This window comes from Antechinus flavipes, chromosome 6, assembly GCF_016432865.1.
Source record: "Antechinus flavipes isolate AdamAnt ecotype Samford, QLD, Australia chromosome 6, AdamAnt_v2, whole genome shotgun sequence".
Classification (NCBI taxonomy): domain Eukaryota; kingdom Metazoa; phylum Chordata; class Mammalia; order Dasyuromorphia; family Dasyuridae; genus Antechinus; species Antechinus flavipes.
This window is the reverse complement of record NC_067403.1, coordinates 94,816,271-94,833,682: the sequence shown is the minus strand read 5'-3', so window position 1 is coordinate 94,833,682 and position 17,412 is coordinate 94,816,271. Positions and strand designations below refer to the sequence as shown.

General features: G+C 33.2%; 1 protein-coding gene across 3 annotated transcripts in view; it reads left to right on the top strand.

Annotated features, from left to right (window-relative positions):
* MARCHF1 (membrane associated ring-CH-type finger 1) overlaps positions 1-17,412 on the top strand; it is a 1,059,500-nt gene that overhangs the window by 259,240 nt on the left and 782,848 nt on the right. The window lies entirely within an intron of this gene.

Sequence of the window (17,412 nt, the reverse complement as noted above, 5' to 3'; positions counted from 1 at the left end):
AATGGAATTTGCCTGGTAATACAACTTTTATTCTCCATAGGGAGTATTATGAAGTAAATATGATATAAAAAGTAGAAATATCGATTGGAAATATATTATGGTGACATTTAAATGCCAGATTGAAGAACTTTGACTTTACTTAGAAGCTATTTGTATAAATGTGTGTTAAAGTGTGTATGTATTTGTTTATATATGTGTGCCACTCAAGATTTGTGTTTGTGTAGATGAATGATGTATTTCAGTTAAACAAAATGACATTTTTTAGTTTCTTTTTCTGAATTTTATTTTCCATTCAAAATCATTCAACTATACTACTGTATAGCAAGTACAGATTATATGGAAAGCACTATATAATATTAGCTACCTATTACTATTGTCAGAGCAGCCTATTAATTAAGTTTCATAGGCAGTCATGAGGAGAAAAGTTAGGTGACAAGTAGAATTTGAGCTAGTAATGCTATTAAGTGGTACTTCCAAGAGATAATGAAAGATTAAAATAGATTTGATTCAGTTTAATGGAATGTTTTAAAGGGATATTTTGGAGGTGCAATTGATAAAACTTGGCAATTGATTGAATTTAGAGGATAAGGAAGTAGGTCAAATCAGATAAGATTTCAAAGATGGTACCAATAAAAGAAAGAATTTAGGAGAAAGGAAAAGTTTAGAGGAACAGTGATAAATTAAATTTTCACATGTTGAATTTGAGGTATTGGTAGGTGTTGAGGAGGACATCTTAATAGAAATACATAACGTGAAGTTGGAAATGTGGAACTGAAGTTAGGGGAAAAGCCTTGAAGACTTAGTTTTGAAAGCCTTTTGAAATGAAATACATTAAATAAAATTCCAGAAGCATTTATTAATTTTCTCATGATAATTTATTTTATATGGCTAGATTAATTTGCCAAAGGGAGAAGGAAGAGAGTAGAGAGAGGAAAGGGAAAAGAGCTTTGAGAGATACAAACTTTGGTGAGATAAAGGATGAAAAGATTCAGGTAGAAAAAAGAGCAAAATCTGAGAAGTCAAAAACTCCTAGATTTTTTTTTTATAATCTTGATTTTGAGAGTGAAAAAAATAAAAACCTGAATATCCAGTTCCTTATTCCCCATTTTAAGGCTGGTTGACATGTTCAAGAGTTACTATGTATTTTGAGAAACTCTTGAAACAGTAAGTCTTTGATTTTCTCAGATCTTAATTCCTTGAAGATATTATTGTAGCAGTGATGATTTGTGCTTACATCTTGTATTCTTTGTATTATAGTCGACATTCCATGCTTGTTTTCCTGAGAATTAGAGATATATCTTCACAGATCATGTGAGCATTTTTTTCAGTTCAGTGAACACAAAAAGGAAATAATAACTTGTTTTTATATTGCTGCAAAATTTTATTAGCAATGATTTTGGTAAAACATTTCTTCTTTTTCATAAACTAGGTTCCAGATAACACAAATAATGACATTGATTATATAATCCTGAGCATGACATTGCTTCTTTGACCTCACATAATACCATGCTAGTGTACTTATTGTTTGCATAATTTAGTCATCTGCTTGTGCATTTTATTCTCTTTAAACTGGATGCTTCATGGGGGCAGAAACCAACCTCATTTAAATTTTACTTTTCCTTGAGTACCCAGCTTTTTACTTACTAGTACAAGAAATAATGAGAGATTAAAGTAGAATTGTGAATGATTTTAGGTGTTATTGAAGCATCATGTGAATATAATGATAATAATACAATGAGAATGATAACTAGCTCTTATATAGCAATATAAAATTTACAAGACACTTTACATAAGTTGACTCACTTGGGCTTCATAACACTTTGGGATTAACAGTAATAAAATAGTAATAATAAAAGTTCAAATGTGTATAATACTTTAAGGTTTGCAAAGCACCATATAGAGTTAAAATGTGTATACATATATTAAAATATCTTTTGGTTATATATACACACATACATAAGTGTGTGTGTGTGTCTGTGTGTGTGTGTGTGTGTGTGTGTGTGTGTGTGTGTGTGAGAGAGAGAGAGAGAGAGAGAGAGAGAGAGAGAGAGAGAATGCATATAGTTAGTTTCAAATAGCCCTGTAAAGTAGGGTATACTGTTATCCCCATTTTGCAGATAAAAAAACTAGGTCTAGAAGACTTGGATAAATAATCAGGTTCACATAGCTAGTAAGGGAGAGAAGTAAAGGTGAGGTACATTTTGAATTCATCTTAACAAATCCATATCTATTAAAATTGCTCACTCCCAATAACTTAGTAAAGGTATGTGAGAATTATTGTACCTGAAAAAGTGACCACCTTACCTGGAAATGAGCCTCAGAGAATTTAGCTGAACTAGCTCTCAGCTAATAGATGTATAATTAGGTCATCACTGGATCATGCCTTTATAGGTTAGTAATGGACCTTTCTGAGTTTAAACTTCACTGGAAAAGCTTTAGAGAATGGAAGGTAACCTCTAAACCATTTTCATACAGTAGTATAGGATTTAATTAGAAGCCTATGGCTATACTGTTGAATAATTTGTCTTTTTATGATTATATCTTCTAAAAGCCTTTTTTGAATAATTTTATTAGTATGGGAAAATCCCAAAGTTAAGATTCCCTCTATAAATGTAGAATGCACTTGTTCAATAATTTGTGGTCTTAGAGAGCAGGTTAGTGGTACTGAAAGATTAGATATTTTCCCAGGGCTACAAAAAAATCATTATATGTCAGAGATAGGACTGGGACCTAGGTCTCCTAACTCCAAAACCAGTCATCTTTTTCATAACATAACTCTTACCCCCAGAGGATTATAATTGTTTAAAAATAAAATAAATTCTCATTCATTATAACTAATAATGTGTCAAATGTTATGTCTAATTGTATATTATATGCTATATCTAATTTCTGTATAATTATATGCTATATCTATGACAAAGGTACAGCCAATATAGGCATTGGTTATTTCTAAGGAGTCTATTTAGTGATGCTTTTGATTGTGAGCACTACTCTATTTGGGCAATTAAAAAGAGATGACCATTCATGAAAAGGCACCTTCTTTGTATTCTCTTCAAAAGCAATTCAATTACTTAGTTCTCCATTGTTAGACCATCAGATTAATAATCTATCAGCTAAATAACAAATTAAATAATACTGTGCCCAGAAAAGTTCTAATTATTGCTTCTTAGAGTTGGACTCAAAAGTTTTGTTTTTGTCTTTCTTTTTTTCTCATCTCAAAGAGAGAATCTTTTTGGAATATAAAAGAGCCTTTTTGATTAACATTAAAAATATTGAAATAGCACAGTTTTTAAGATAAAAGAATCTGTAGTTTCTTCCCTATCCCTCCCCAACTTAATTCAAATTAAATCTCACAAGCTCTCGGCATTCCTTATGTTCTTTACTGTGATGGATAGGAGTAAAAAAGTCCTTAACTCTGGGAGTCACACCAGAGCATGAATTAGGAGAGATCCAGTCACTAGATAGAAGATTAAGGACTTTAGCTTCCAAAGAGATATCACTAACTTTCCTTAAAGAGTTGAAGTCACATTTTGATTCATAATTTTCCTAAGGATATTGAGTATCTTTTAACATTATATAAGATCAAAGTTTTCTTTGCAGGATAGCTGCAAATTAATCCATGGAAAAGTATTTGAGTTTTAACCTGAAAAGACTTTTGAGTTCAGAATTGAGGAAAAGATGTAGGGAAGCATTACCTTTGCATTACTATGCTATATCAGAGCTTTTGTTTATTTATACTTTATCATTTTTTAATTTGTGGAATATCTTGCTTCATCCTCACTTCTATTTATAAATGTTCAATTCTACCAAAATGCTGATTCAAAAATTAAGATACAGGAAAAAGTAAACCACCATAACAAGTAACTGAGCAATTCTTGAAATTCCAACAAAAATATCAGCTTGAATGAATGAAAATGAATAGGGGGGAAGCATTTATTTGTCTATGAAAAGTATGGGGCTAATACAAATAGAAAAGTGAGACAGCTCTTGCTTTCAAGGAGCTCACATTAATTGGGGAGATAATATATATGGAAGATTTCAGCTGCAAGTGAAATGGAAAGGTCATGTGGTCCTTAGAGTCAGCCCGTATAACAGATGGTAATGCTTCTTCCATAGTATCATTTACCTTGATAGAATCCAATCATTTTCTGATATAGAACTATTTGGCACTTCCAAAGATTTTGATGGCCAGAACCTTCTTTTCTGAATCTTCAGTGATGGTGGCTGTAGCATGTGAAAGGACAATCTCCATGTTGTGTCTACCTAGGGAATGTTTGGAAGGATGATGGCTGTCTTCACTCTGTTCCCAAAGGTCTGGGACTCTGCCTGAGGTGTGAGGGCAGGTGGTTATCTTGACTGTGAAAATATTTTAGAGAATACATAGAGCATCAGGAGCATCAAATTCAACATAGACAAATTAAAAAATGAGAAAAAAATACTAGGTAGTTTCAACATGTAAAAATCAAACAACACTAATTATGGATTATACCACGGCCATAGGTAGAATGCTAATGGTAGATGACGATGATGAAGATGATGATGATGGCCACAGATATCTTTATAATCCTTTAAGGCTAACAAAGCACTTTCTTCACAATAATCAAGTGGAATAAGGGCTAGATGATCTTCTAATTCTGGGATTTTTTTTCTTTCTAAAAGTTTCTTTAGTCATGAGAAATAACATTTAGTTGTTCTCCATTTCACTCAAAGGTGAAATGGACTAAAATTTTCAAAGCAAACAATTAGATTAGCTTTGGGATTTCATAATTTTTCATTGCTCTTATTGCTAATTCTGATGGATCTTTGATAGAAAATATGATTGAAACCAATGCCAGAGAAATTATGTGTTTTATTTGTGATTTAAACTCAATTGGCAGCTAGGTGAAAGAACACAGGGCAGAAGTCAGGAAGAACTGAGTTGAAATTTGACTTCAGACACTAGTTGTGTGACCCAGTACAAGTTACTTCACTTTATTTACCTCAGTTTCCTCATCTGTAAAATGAACTGGAGAAGAAAATGACAACCTATTATAATACCTGCCAGGGAAAGCCCAAAAGGGGTCATGAAGAGTAAGATTTAATTGAAAATGACTAAATAACAACAAAATTTTAATTCTATATCCCATATTCTTTCAATTGTATCAAACTACTATATTTCAACAGTACATATCCAAGTATCATTGCACTATGAGACTTCACTCTGACTTTAAGATACTGGTTCATTATCTCTTTCACTTGGATTTGATGATTAAAAGAAATTCATGATTTTTTATAGTATTGGTGATTCATCTGCATTTGCCTTCAAAGACATATGAAGAATGACTTAGGTACTGTTTTAATAGTGAATTAATTAACATTGCAGCATGGAAAGAGTCTGGTTTTGGGACTCTGCAGGCTTAGGCTTAAACCCTAGATCTGCCCTCTACTGTTTGTGTGACTTTGGACAAATCACTTGAATCTTCTGAGTCTCTCTGTCCTCATCTGTACAATGATAGATTTGAGCTAGAAGATCTTAAAGCCCTATTCAGATATAACATTATATAAGTCTAATGTATAATTTACATAAAAATTTCTCAGTGCAGAATGATTCTGTTACTATATTTTACACAGAACCTAGCATATTTCTTGGATGCTACTAATTATAAAACAAGTCCTAAAGAAAGATCATATTTTAGCACCGTGTATTGTTTAAAAACTACATTTCGGGACTTATATTCATAAATAACCAAGGATGTGATTTTAATTTTTTTGGAGGGATGTCATCTTTTACATTGTTTTAGAATAACACATAATGCTGGAACTTTAAATTTGATTCTTTTAATTTTACTGTATTCTGTTACAGTCTTCCCTTTCTACTTCTGTCTCTTAAAAGACAGAGATCAAATGCCACCATCAATAGAAAGGTTTTCTTACTCCATCTAATTGTTACCCCTTACTCCTTTTTTCTTCTGATCAGTTTCAGTTTACATGTTATACCTTTCCAATGTAACATAATCTCCTTGAGGCTAGCTTAGCTTTTTTTTATTTTGCCCTCACTTCCTAAATAATTGGTACACTGTTTAGCAAATAGCTAGTATTTTGATTGGATAGGAAGAAACTATGACTCTTATTTGTTATAGCCCTCCCAATACACTATACCATTTTGATTGAATTTCAATATATTACTTTTTGGCTTTAGTTTTTCTGGTTGTTGTTCAGTCCTTTTTTCAGTCATGTCAGACTCCACATGACCCAACCAATTGGAGATTTCTTGGTAAAGATACGGAAGTGATTTGCCATTTCCTTCTCATTTTATGGATGTAGAAACGAAGGCAAATATGCTTAAATGAGTTGTCAAAGGTCACATAGCTACTGTCTGAGGTGAGATTTGAACTCAAGATGAGTGTTCATGGCATTCTATTCACTGCTCTACTTACTTGCCCAATTTCTCTGATAAAGTTTGTAATTGGAGTGCTTTATCAACATGTGTCATAAGTTAGATAACATTTTTATCTGAAGATTGAGTTGGTGAATCTAATTGAAAAAACATATGTTTGTGACTTTATTTCTTTAAAATTATAGATTCTAGATAAACTGTGTGCTTCAGAACATTTGGACACATTTTTTCAGTTTAATTTAACATTTTCCACACAAGATAATAAAGGATTTCATAAATTTCATTTGTGTACTGCACTTAAAAGGTCTTAAGATATAATCTTATACCTCCTTGCATCCATGATATGGAAATGATAGAGATTTGAAAGCTATGTTAATGGAACATGAGCCCTGAGAGGTGCTATCATACTGGAAAGTCTCTACAAGCTTGGTGGTGTTTTGAATATTGATTGTCCAAGAACCAGCATTCCTGGGAGTAGCAGTCACCAAAGAATGGACCATTAGGTTGTGAATTTGCCCACAGAAATTCATGACACTATCCATATCAGGATGGGAAGGCTCTTTGTTATGAATTAATGGGTGAAAAACCCCATCTCCATTACAATTATAAATGTGTGTGTGTGTGTGTGTGTGTGTATAATTTCTTTTTACATTGCCCTAGTCAGACCACATCAAGTGAGACACTGTGCTTATTAGCACAGTACCATAGCAAATACTATATTAAATTATTTATTTTATTATTATGGCATCATCATTGTTGGGCTTTATTTGAGATATCACATTTATCAAGGAAGTCAATAAATTGGAAATCATCCAGAGAGAGGCAATCATGATATTAAGAGTATCAAAGATACAGTTAAAAAAAAATAAGGATGATGAACCTAGAAAACTGAAATCTTAGGAGGAAAGGAGAGGACTGATTCCAAGGACTGATTTCAAGCAGTTGTCACATGGAAGAATCTTTCCACTTGATCTTTTTGGCCCCAGTGAGCAGAATCTAAATGAGTAGAAGTTTCAAAGAAGAAAATTTAGGCTTGATATAAGGAAAAACTTAAATAATGATAGTTATCTCAAAGTGGAAGGAGCTGCATTGAAAGCTCACCTTTCTCCTATTAGAAGTCTTCAAGCAAAGGGTAGATTAGCCGTTTCAATTGTGTTATGATAGGGATTCATTTTCAGTTTTTAGTTGGATGAGATGGTGCCCCACATCCCTTTTGCTTCTGAAATTATGTGAAAAAATTTTTAATCTAAATGGACAGTAGGTAAGTTGTCGGACCATAAATTTTATAAGACTTTTAACTATCCTGAAAGATTATTGATGGGAATAAATCCTCACATATATGCAAATATTATATGGCAATGGAATTTTTAATCTACTTTTCATTTACCAAAAAAAAGAAGGAAGGAAAGAAGCAAGAAAGGAAGGAAGGCAGCTACATCTTGCTATAACACAGCTTAATGATTGCTGTAACCAGAATTCAATACAAATGCTTAATTTTGAAAATGGTAATGAATACAACAAGGCTGGATTGAAAAGCAGTGGGAGTTTGCCAGCTAAACATGATTCTAGAAATGGTGCAATAGATTGAGCTCAGGACCTGACATCAGAAAGGACTAACTTCAAAACTAGTCTCAGGGATTACTGGGCTCTATGATTCTAGGCAACTAATTTAACTTCTTTGTATCTCAGTTCCCATCTATTAAATGTAATAATATTATTTACTACCTTATAGATTGATGTGAGGTTCACCTAAGTCAACATACATAAAGCACTTTGGTAACATACATTTACAGACACACACATTTATTTATTACATAAATTATAGCTATTATTTTTATTGCTATAATTATTTCATCATTACTCTCCAGACTCCAAGGATATGTGGCTCTTTAATTAGACAGATTTCAGCAACTTTAAAAATATTATGTATTTGTATCTACCAACCAAAAATCCTCTATCCTTTTTAAATTAATAAATCTATTATCTGGACTGTGGAATTCCGAGTTCTCTGTGTATTTTGCAGCTCTCTCAAGTTTTTTACCTGCTATACAACCGTCTAATTGTTTTTATGCTAATCAAAGTTTGCTTCTGAGGGGAAAAAAATCTCTAAGAGGTTTTGCCAGATGGAGAGCAATTAACTACAAACCAGAAGACATATTAATAGGGCCTTAAACAAAGGACATCGATGATATTACCCTATAAGAAATAATTAGCATGCAAACAGATTTTTTTAATGGTAGCACATTCCATACTAAAGCATTTTCTTTGCAGCATTGTTTTTTGTATTTCAGGTAATTAATTTTTAATAGAGCATTTGGCATCCCCATCTTTCATTACTTAGGGAGGTCATATTTTCCAGTGGCTTACACACTTGCTTTGGAAAATTAGACTGATTTTATTTCTTGTACGCCACAAACTTAATGTCTGGTAAATTATAAAACTTATCAGTCTCCATACTTTGACATGAAAGTTGATACAAGAAAGATATATGATTTCTTCAGCAAGGAGCTCCTAATGTTAGAACCTCTGTCTAATGGCAATGATGTCTCTGAATTAGAAATTCAGTTTATGCTCCTGAGACATAAGATAATGATGATAATTTATATTATGCTTTAAGGTTCTTAGAGAGCTTTACATACGTTATCTCCTTTCATCCTCACACTAACCCAAGGAAAGAATTGAAACAGCTATTATTATCCTGATTATATAATTTAGAAAATAGAAATTGAGAGTTTGAGACTTGTCTCTATGTCACACAACTAAAGAATATAGGATTTGAAGCTAGGTTTTCTAAAGTTGATGCTCTTTCTTCTATTCCATTTTGCCTCCATTGATTTACAAGGGAAAAAAAGGCAAAACACTTTCATGTTAGAGATATCCCATACGAATAAGAATATATATTTGCTACATGTTCTTAGGATCATAGGTTTAGAGTAGTGAGAAATCTCAAAGAGTATTTTAGGCTAATTTTAAAAAGAAGTAAACTGAGGCCCATGGAGATTAAATAGCTTGACTAAGATCACACAGATAGTAAGGGTCAGAGGTGAGCCTGGACTGCCTAGCATGGCTCCATTGTTCTTTCCATTCTTGTCCATGACCCAGAGTATGATGTATTTTTCTGTACTTAGGAGTTAAGTACAGAAGAGAGTCTCTTGTTAGTACTTTACCTTTCCATTTCTAATAATAGTTATAGCTTATACCAATCAAGAGTTTTAGGGTTACAAAGTGCTTTAACATATGATTCTCACCATGTGCTCACAAAATCCCTGTCATGGGGAGAATCTACTATTATTATATAGATCTTTAAAAAAAAATCGATTTGCCCAAAGTTCCACAGTTCCACGACTATTCTCAGCCTACATGCTGGTTTCTTAAGGTCTCTACTGTATCTAGGGCCAATTCCCTATCTACATTTAGCCACTGCACCCAGATGGTGCCAGAGGAGAAAATAAGGCAATTCCAATTCACTTGCATGTCATGGCAAGACCTTACCAATGTCATGGTCATCTTTGAGAATGAAGGACAAAGAACAAGAAGAACCCTATTGTATTACACTTAAAGGATGGATGCTGACATTTTTCTTGTTGCTTCCAAGGGGAACATTTTGTAAAGTTTGCCCCAAATGTACCAAATACTTTATGGCTCCTCTGTAGCCTTTCTTTTTTCCTTTGAGCCTGCTGAGCTCTTCTTCAATATGATCATCTTTATGAGTACTGACAATGAATGCTCCTTACTTTTCCCCCTTCTTTTAGGGGTGTGCTGCTGTGAATAACAGCTTAATCCTCTACCAGAGTAACAAGAACTAAAAGAGACAGCTGGATGAAATGGATTAAAGGAATGGATCAAACCCCAACCATAGCGTTTAGAAAAGCTAGGTTCAAGTTTTCCCTCCTACCCACACAGGCTCTACAGCCAGGGGCAATGCTTAAGTCAGTTCTCTAAGACTAAGTCACAGACCAATTGTCCACAGACCACACATTGGTTTGCATTGATGATGTCTTTTGCACTGCTTGCATTCTCACCATGTGTTATCCAACTATTATCTGATCAGGGCAGAGTATAATGGGGTTATTGTATTTCTAGGCATAGATGCTGCTGTGTCTCTTTTAATGCAATCTGGGATGACAGTTATTTTCTTAACTGTCATATCTCATAGTTGACTCACAGTGAATTTTTAAACTGGTATAGTTGATTTCTGTAGATTCAAATCAATTACTTTTGATTTGTCTTTATTAAATATCCACTTTTTAGATTCTATCCAGTGTTTTATTCTATCTCACTCTTTTTTACATTCTCTCTCCCAGTGTGCTAGTTGTATCTTCCAGTTTTATATTATCTTCAGATTTGATAAGCTTGCCATTTATTCCTTTGTCTAACTCATTCATATGAATGTTCAATGACTAAGTCAGGGACAGATCCCTGGGATACTTTATTAAAGATCTCTTTGAATCTAGCCATTCATCTTCTTCTAATTCCAACTAATTATATACATATAACCTAATTTTTTTTCATCTTTTTCACAAGAATATCCTGAAAGATTTTGTAGGATGCAAGAATAGCATGACCTGTTCTTAACAAAGCCATGTTTGTGATCACTATTTCTAAATAATTATTAACCATTCTTTGAATGAAGGAAAAAGCATTTATTAAGTACTTATGATATAAATAGAACAATGATGAAAATAGAACTCGTAAAAGAATTATGCTCTATCTAGAAAGTTGTGGGAACCATATATAACCATTCATTTGTAAGGCTAATTGCAAGTCCCAGAGCTCCTTAGAGTGCATTAAAAGGTTACATCCTAGCTTCTTAAACTATCGTTTGTGACTCTAAATGGAGTCTTAAAACTGAATGGAGGAATCTTGATGCTCTTCATAAATGGCAGTCCTGTTGTGATCTGTTGTAATCTAGGGGTTCTGAAGTCAGGGGAGAGGTAGAGGAAAGGCAAGGAGGAAGGTATTCTCAATGTTGCATCTTCCATTTAATTTGTTGTTGTTCAATTATTTTAGTCGTGTCTTAGTCTTCATGACTCCATTTGGAGTTTTCTTGGCAGAGATACTAGAGTGGTTTGCCATGTCCTTCTCCAGCTCATTTTACAGATGAGGAAATTGAGGCAAACATGATTGTAGGTGACATGAGTGACTTGTATCTGAGATGAGATTTGAACTCAGAATGATGAGTATTCCTGAATGCAGACCTAGCTTTCTTTTTTTAATTATTATTATAACTTTTTATTGACAGAGCCCATGCCTGGATAATTTTTTTTACATTATCCCTTGCACTCACTTCTGTTCTCCCTTCCCCTCCCTCCCTTTACCCCCTCCCCCAGATTGCAAGCAGTCCTATACATGTTAAATAGGTTACAGTATATTCTAGATACAATATATATGTGCAGAACCAAACAGTTCTCTTGTTGCACAGGGAGAATTGGATTCAGAAGGTATAAATAACCTGGGAAGAAAAACAAAAATGCAAGCAGTTTACATTCATTTCCCAGTGTTCTTTTCTTTGGGTGTAGCTGCTTCTGTCCATCATTGATCAATTGAAACTGAGTTAGATCTCTTTGTCGAAGAAATCCACTTTCATCAGAATACATCCTCATACAGTATCATTGTTGAGGTATATAATGATCTCCTAGTTCTGCTCATTTCACTTAGCATAAGTTCATGTAAGTCTCGCCAAGCCTCTCTGTATTCATCCTGCTGGTCATTTCTTACAGAACAATAATATTTCATAACATTCATATATCACAGTTTACTCAACCATTCTCCAATTGATGGGCATCCATTCATTTTCCAGCTTCTAGCCACTACAAACAGGGCTGCCACAAATATTTTGGCACATACAGGTCCCTTTCCCTTCTTTATTATCTCTTTGGGGTATAAGCCCAGTAGAAACACTGCTGGATCAAAGGGTATGCACAGTTTGATAACTTTTTCAGCATAGTTCCAAATTGCTCTCCAGAATGGCTGGATGTGTTCACAATTCCACCAATAATATATCAGTGTCCCTGTTTTTTCACATCCCCTCCAACATTCTGCATTATCTTTCCCTGTCATTCTAGTGTAGTGGTATGTAGTGGTATCTCAGAGTTGTCTTAATTTGCATTTCTCTGATTAATAATGACTTGGAGCATATTTTCATATGGCTAGAAATAGTTTCAATTTCTTCACCTGAGAATTGTCTGTTCATATCCTTTGACCATTTATCAATTGGAGAATGGCTTGATTTCTTATAAATTAGAGTCAATTCTCTATATATTTTGGAAATGTGGCTTTTATCAGAACCTTTGACTGTAAAAATGTTTTCCTAGTTTATTGTTTCCTTTCTAATCTTGTCTGCATTAGTTTTGTTTGTACAAAAACTTTTTAATTTGTTATCATCAAAATTTTCTATTTTGTAATCAATAGTGATCTCTAGTTCTTCTTTGGTCATAAATTCCTTCCTCTTCCACAGGTCTGAGAGGTAAACTATCCTATGCTCTTCCAATTTATTTATAATCTCATTCTTTATGTCTAGGTCATGAACCCATTTTGACCTTATCTTGGTGTATGTCAAGTGTGGGTCAATGCCTATAAACCTAGCTTTCTATCCTCTGTACCATATAGCTGCCCTTCTCCTTTTAATCACATATTAAAATGTTGTCAGGACTCAAAGTCAAGCTCACTGGCCTATATATTATGCAGACTCCATTTCTGTACTATTTTGAAAACTGGGGCATTTCCACTTATGCTCTCCCTTATCCTCTCCTATTTTTAAAGTGGCCATTGATAAATGTTCAGTAAATATGCCATTTCTTTTAGAATCAGGGATCAAGCTCACCTGGACTAGATATTTGGAGTTCATCAGGGGCAATTACTCAACATCTCTTAACCTGACTTGAGCATCACTTTTCCATTAGCCATATTAGTTGTTTCCTTTCTGATCAAGAGATGGTTATCTTTGATACAAATTAGAGAAAAGCACATATCTTTTTTTATCATCCTATTCAATTTATACTACCTACCCAATACGATTTTTAGGCAATAGATCCTTCAAAATATTTTCTTTTAATTGAACCTTAATATGGGAGTCATTATTGTCACAGAATTGTAATAATCATTTTGGAAATTTTTTTCAAAGACGTTTCAAGTTATTCACATACAAATATAAAATTTTATAGTTGAAAGGAACCTTAGAAATGATCTAATAATGATGATAATTGTATAGTACTTGAAGGCTTACAGAGTGTTTTACTATGCCATTTCATTTGCATCTTAGAAAAGTCCATTTTACAGATGAGGAAAATGAATGTGAAAATGCTTAATTGGTTTATTCAGAATCACACAATTAATGTCAGGTAATTTCAATCCATGTCTTCTGAACTACATGGTTATCACTCTACTACTCTTTCTGTGATCTTTTAATTAACAGAGGTCAAGAAAAATTAAATGTCTTGCTGGAAGGCCACAGAACTAATCATTATTAGAGCTAGTACCTCTGGTTCTTAGTCCCCTTTTGCTATGTAGCCAGTTGCTCCCAGGATTCTGTTTTTATACCTCTTTCTTTTTTTTTCCTCCTCATTTCAGATACAACATTCTTTCCCCCTAGTATAGTAATTGACAACCAGAAAGCTAAATGTGAAAAGCTAAGTAAAACTGATTAGAAGTTATACCAGTGGCTCTGTAGTCATTTCAGGCCTACATTTCTGGCTCTGGCTCTGGCTTTTTGTCACACGTTTTAGGGACCAAGATCATTCACTTGAATCTCAGCAGGGGGAGAGGTAGATAAAAAATGCACATTATTCTACAAACTTCCCCATTTCAGTGCCAAGTAGGCAGGTCCTTTTTAATGCACATTTTTTAGAAACTTGCTGGCATTAAAGGGCTAGGCAGTTCCTGCAGAAAAGGTGATGAATTTTTTTTCTTATCAAATCTTCTTAGGTTTGAAGTGAAATCTTTTTAGAATTCTAAAAACTTTTAGTTGAATGACCAACCAAGAGATGAGGAGAGAATGCATCTAATGAATTGTCTTAATTTGTTGCTCTTTTTAAAAAATCTCTTACAATTTTAGTTTCATACCTTATACATAGCATTAGAAAACCATTTCATTTGAGGCTAATAGATTATAACAAATTAATAAAATTTACTTTGGCCATTGAAGAAACCATTATCCTTTTTGGGTGTCATTTTAATCTAGTCATCCATTCTATTTTTTTTCATGAATAATCTTGAGAAAAAGTTGTATTTGGCATAAAAAGATAATTATTTACAACTTTTAAGGAAAACTACTAATTGCTCAGTATGTTAATGGATCTAACTTAAGAAATATAGGGAGAAATTTTATTACAAATAATATTGCTTTAAAAAAAGTTATGACATATTTTAGATCTTTTTATATTCTGCATGTTAGAGGTCATCACATGTGTCACAAATGATAAAATTTGGGCACCTGTACTTATAGGTCTTAGAGATGAATAAAGTTTTGAGATCATCTGTTCCCATACTTTATTTTCCAATCTATCTGATATACTAGCTATCATCATTCATAAAATTCAATCCTTCATGTCAATGGGAAATCTCTAACTTCCTTATCTCTGACTTCCTAGATACTTAGCTTTCTTTAATACATAGCTCAAATGCTATCCTACCCTGGCTTTTCCTTATCTCATAATGTAAATGATTTTTGAGATTACTTTATATGGCTTATCATATTATTATATCATATCATATAAATATCACATGTTTACCTATCTTTATACAAATATCCCTTGATTTCTTTACTTAACAAATATTTGTTAAACATCTGCCATGTCGTATGTACTTTGCTAGGTACAATGAAGTAAGCAGGAGTATAGAAAGAGAAATAAAATAGGGCCTTACCTCTTAAGGAGAGGGTAATGTCCATCATTTAATACATTTGGCACAAGTGAAATGTTTTTAACATAAGCTGGTTGGTACTGATGTGATTTCTAATTATCAGTGAGAAAATGCTACTGAATTTCTGAACCTTAAGTTCAATTCAACAGGTACCTAATTGAAGTCTTTCTATGTTCTGGAAGCTTTATCAAATGTTATAACAGATAGAAAAGAACTATTTGATGTACATCTTGTTTTTAGAAGTTTGCCGTTTTCAAAGAAAACTTTGCATATGTGCAAAGCAGTTTTATCATCTGTTATATTTCTATTTTTTAAAGAATAGATGATAGTTTATGTAAGCTTTGAAGATCCTTATTCCAGCTGTTGCTCTCACAAATGAGTCTTGGGTCCTGAAACAAAGCCACATATCTCCTTCTGGGTCCTAATGATATCCATCAGACATTGGGGAATGGGAATTTTAATGTCCTCGGCTCAAGCCCTTACTTTTTTTGTTTCTTGACCAAGATTATCAGAGAATCATTTTAGTCTACCAAGTTTAAGTAGATTGTAGAAAAGGGATGTTTACCAAAGTGTTATTGTAAAATAAAACAAAAAAAAGTTGATATTATATATCTCAAAAGTTTGGGACATACTGTCCTACAAATAAATGCACACAGAATCTAATTTAACATGGTGTTCCTTCAGTCAAAAGTGTATGTGGAGGGAAAAGCAAGAGAGAGGAGCAAAGCTGAAAGGGCTTCCCTTTCTTTCAAATGTCTCTTTCTCAGAAGTTTAACTGAAAATCTTCTCTTCTTACTCATCACTTGCATTAAACTTTCCATTATTAGCTAATTTGATTCTTTTCCACAGGACTTTGAAGTTATGATAAAATTCTGGAACCATTTGTAGTATACTTCTGCTTAGTATCATTCCATTTCATCTAATTGTTTTGTAGACTTTTCACACTTATTCTGAGGTTTTTGATTGATTCATTGAAATGTATTCTCACCAATTAAAATATCAGTGGTAAAATGGGATGAGAGTAGCTTTGACCCCCATCACTATGTTCCTTAAAAATGAAAACTGGAAACTAGAGAAAATTTCGATATTCTTTTGAGTTTAACTGACAAACCACAGTCATACCAGTCCTTCCAAGCATCTGATGATAACAAGGGTTTTTCTTTTAAATTTTAAGAAGAATTAGAGTGTAAATATTCTTGGACATAATTGCATTTTTCATTAGTACCTGAACTTGATTTCTAGTTTCTTTTACGATATGGACCTTGGAGTTGTGCTAAAGAATTGATGTGATATGAAGGAAAGAATGATTAGAATCAGAAGATTTGAATCTAAATCCTGGTGGTGTCCTTATTATCTATGTGACTGGCAAAGTTAAATCACCATTTTAGGTCCATTTCTTTACCTATAGATTGGAGGTATTGAACTATATTTACATTAAAACTTCTTCTGACTCTAAATCCTATAACATAAATGTTCATGATGCTTCATGTTGCTTTTGGAAAACCATTTTACCATCTACATTTCTTCTTTTGCTCTTTCAGAATGTATTTAAAGGCACTAACAGAGTCCCATCCATCCCATTATTTTAGAAATGATCTTTCCTGGAGTGCCTTCTTTACTTAATCTGTTTTAAGCAGTCCATTATTTATAATGACCATTGTGATCATTTATACCAACTAGTGTATTTTAAAGGCAAGTGAGTGGATGCAAATAGAGAAATACATATGTATCATTTTTGTGACTCAGTTGTTAATGTGGTTATTAATGTTGCTCTGTCATATAGTTGTTTGTCTAAGTCCTGAATAAATTGCCTGCAATGATGAAAATAGACCAGAATTCAGTATTTTTAAGTGGTCACTTGCCATTTACAACACTGCTGATGATAGTTTCATAAGTGTTTCAAGGCTCATGTTAGCAAGGAACTTTATAGTGTAAATGATGAAACAATAAATATTTGCAAATAGGGCAAAAGCACAGGATGAAAATGAACCTATAAAATGTAAAATCATGCATAAAACATTTCTTTCTTAGAAAGCTTGTTATAGCTACCACTTTAGGATAGGCTACTGGAAATGATTAACATCCTTTGCTTGTGAATATATCTCTAATATTGGTCAATATTCCTGAAAAGGATTGCAATGTGACTTCCCCTCTAATCTTATTAATTCCTTTTTATC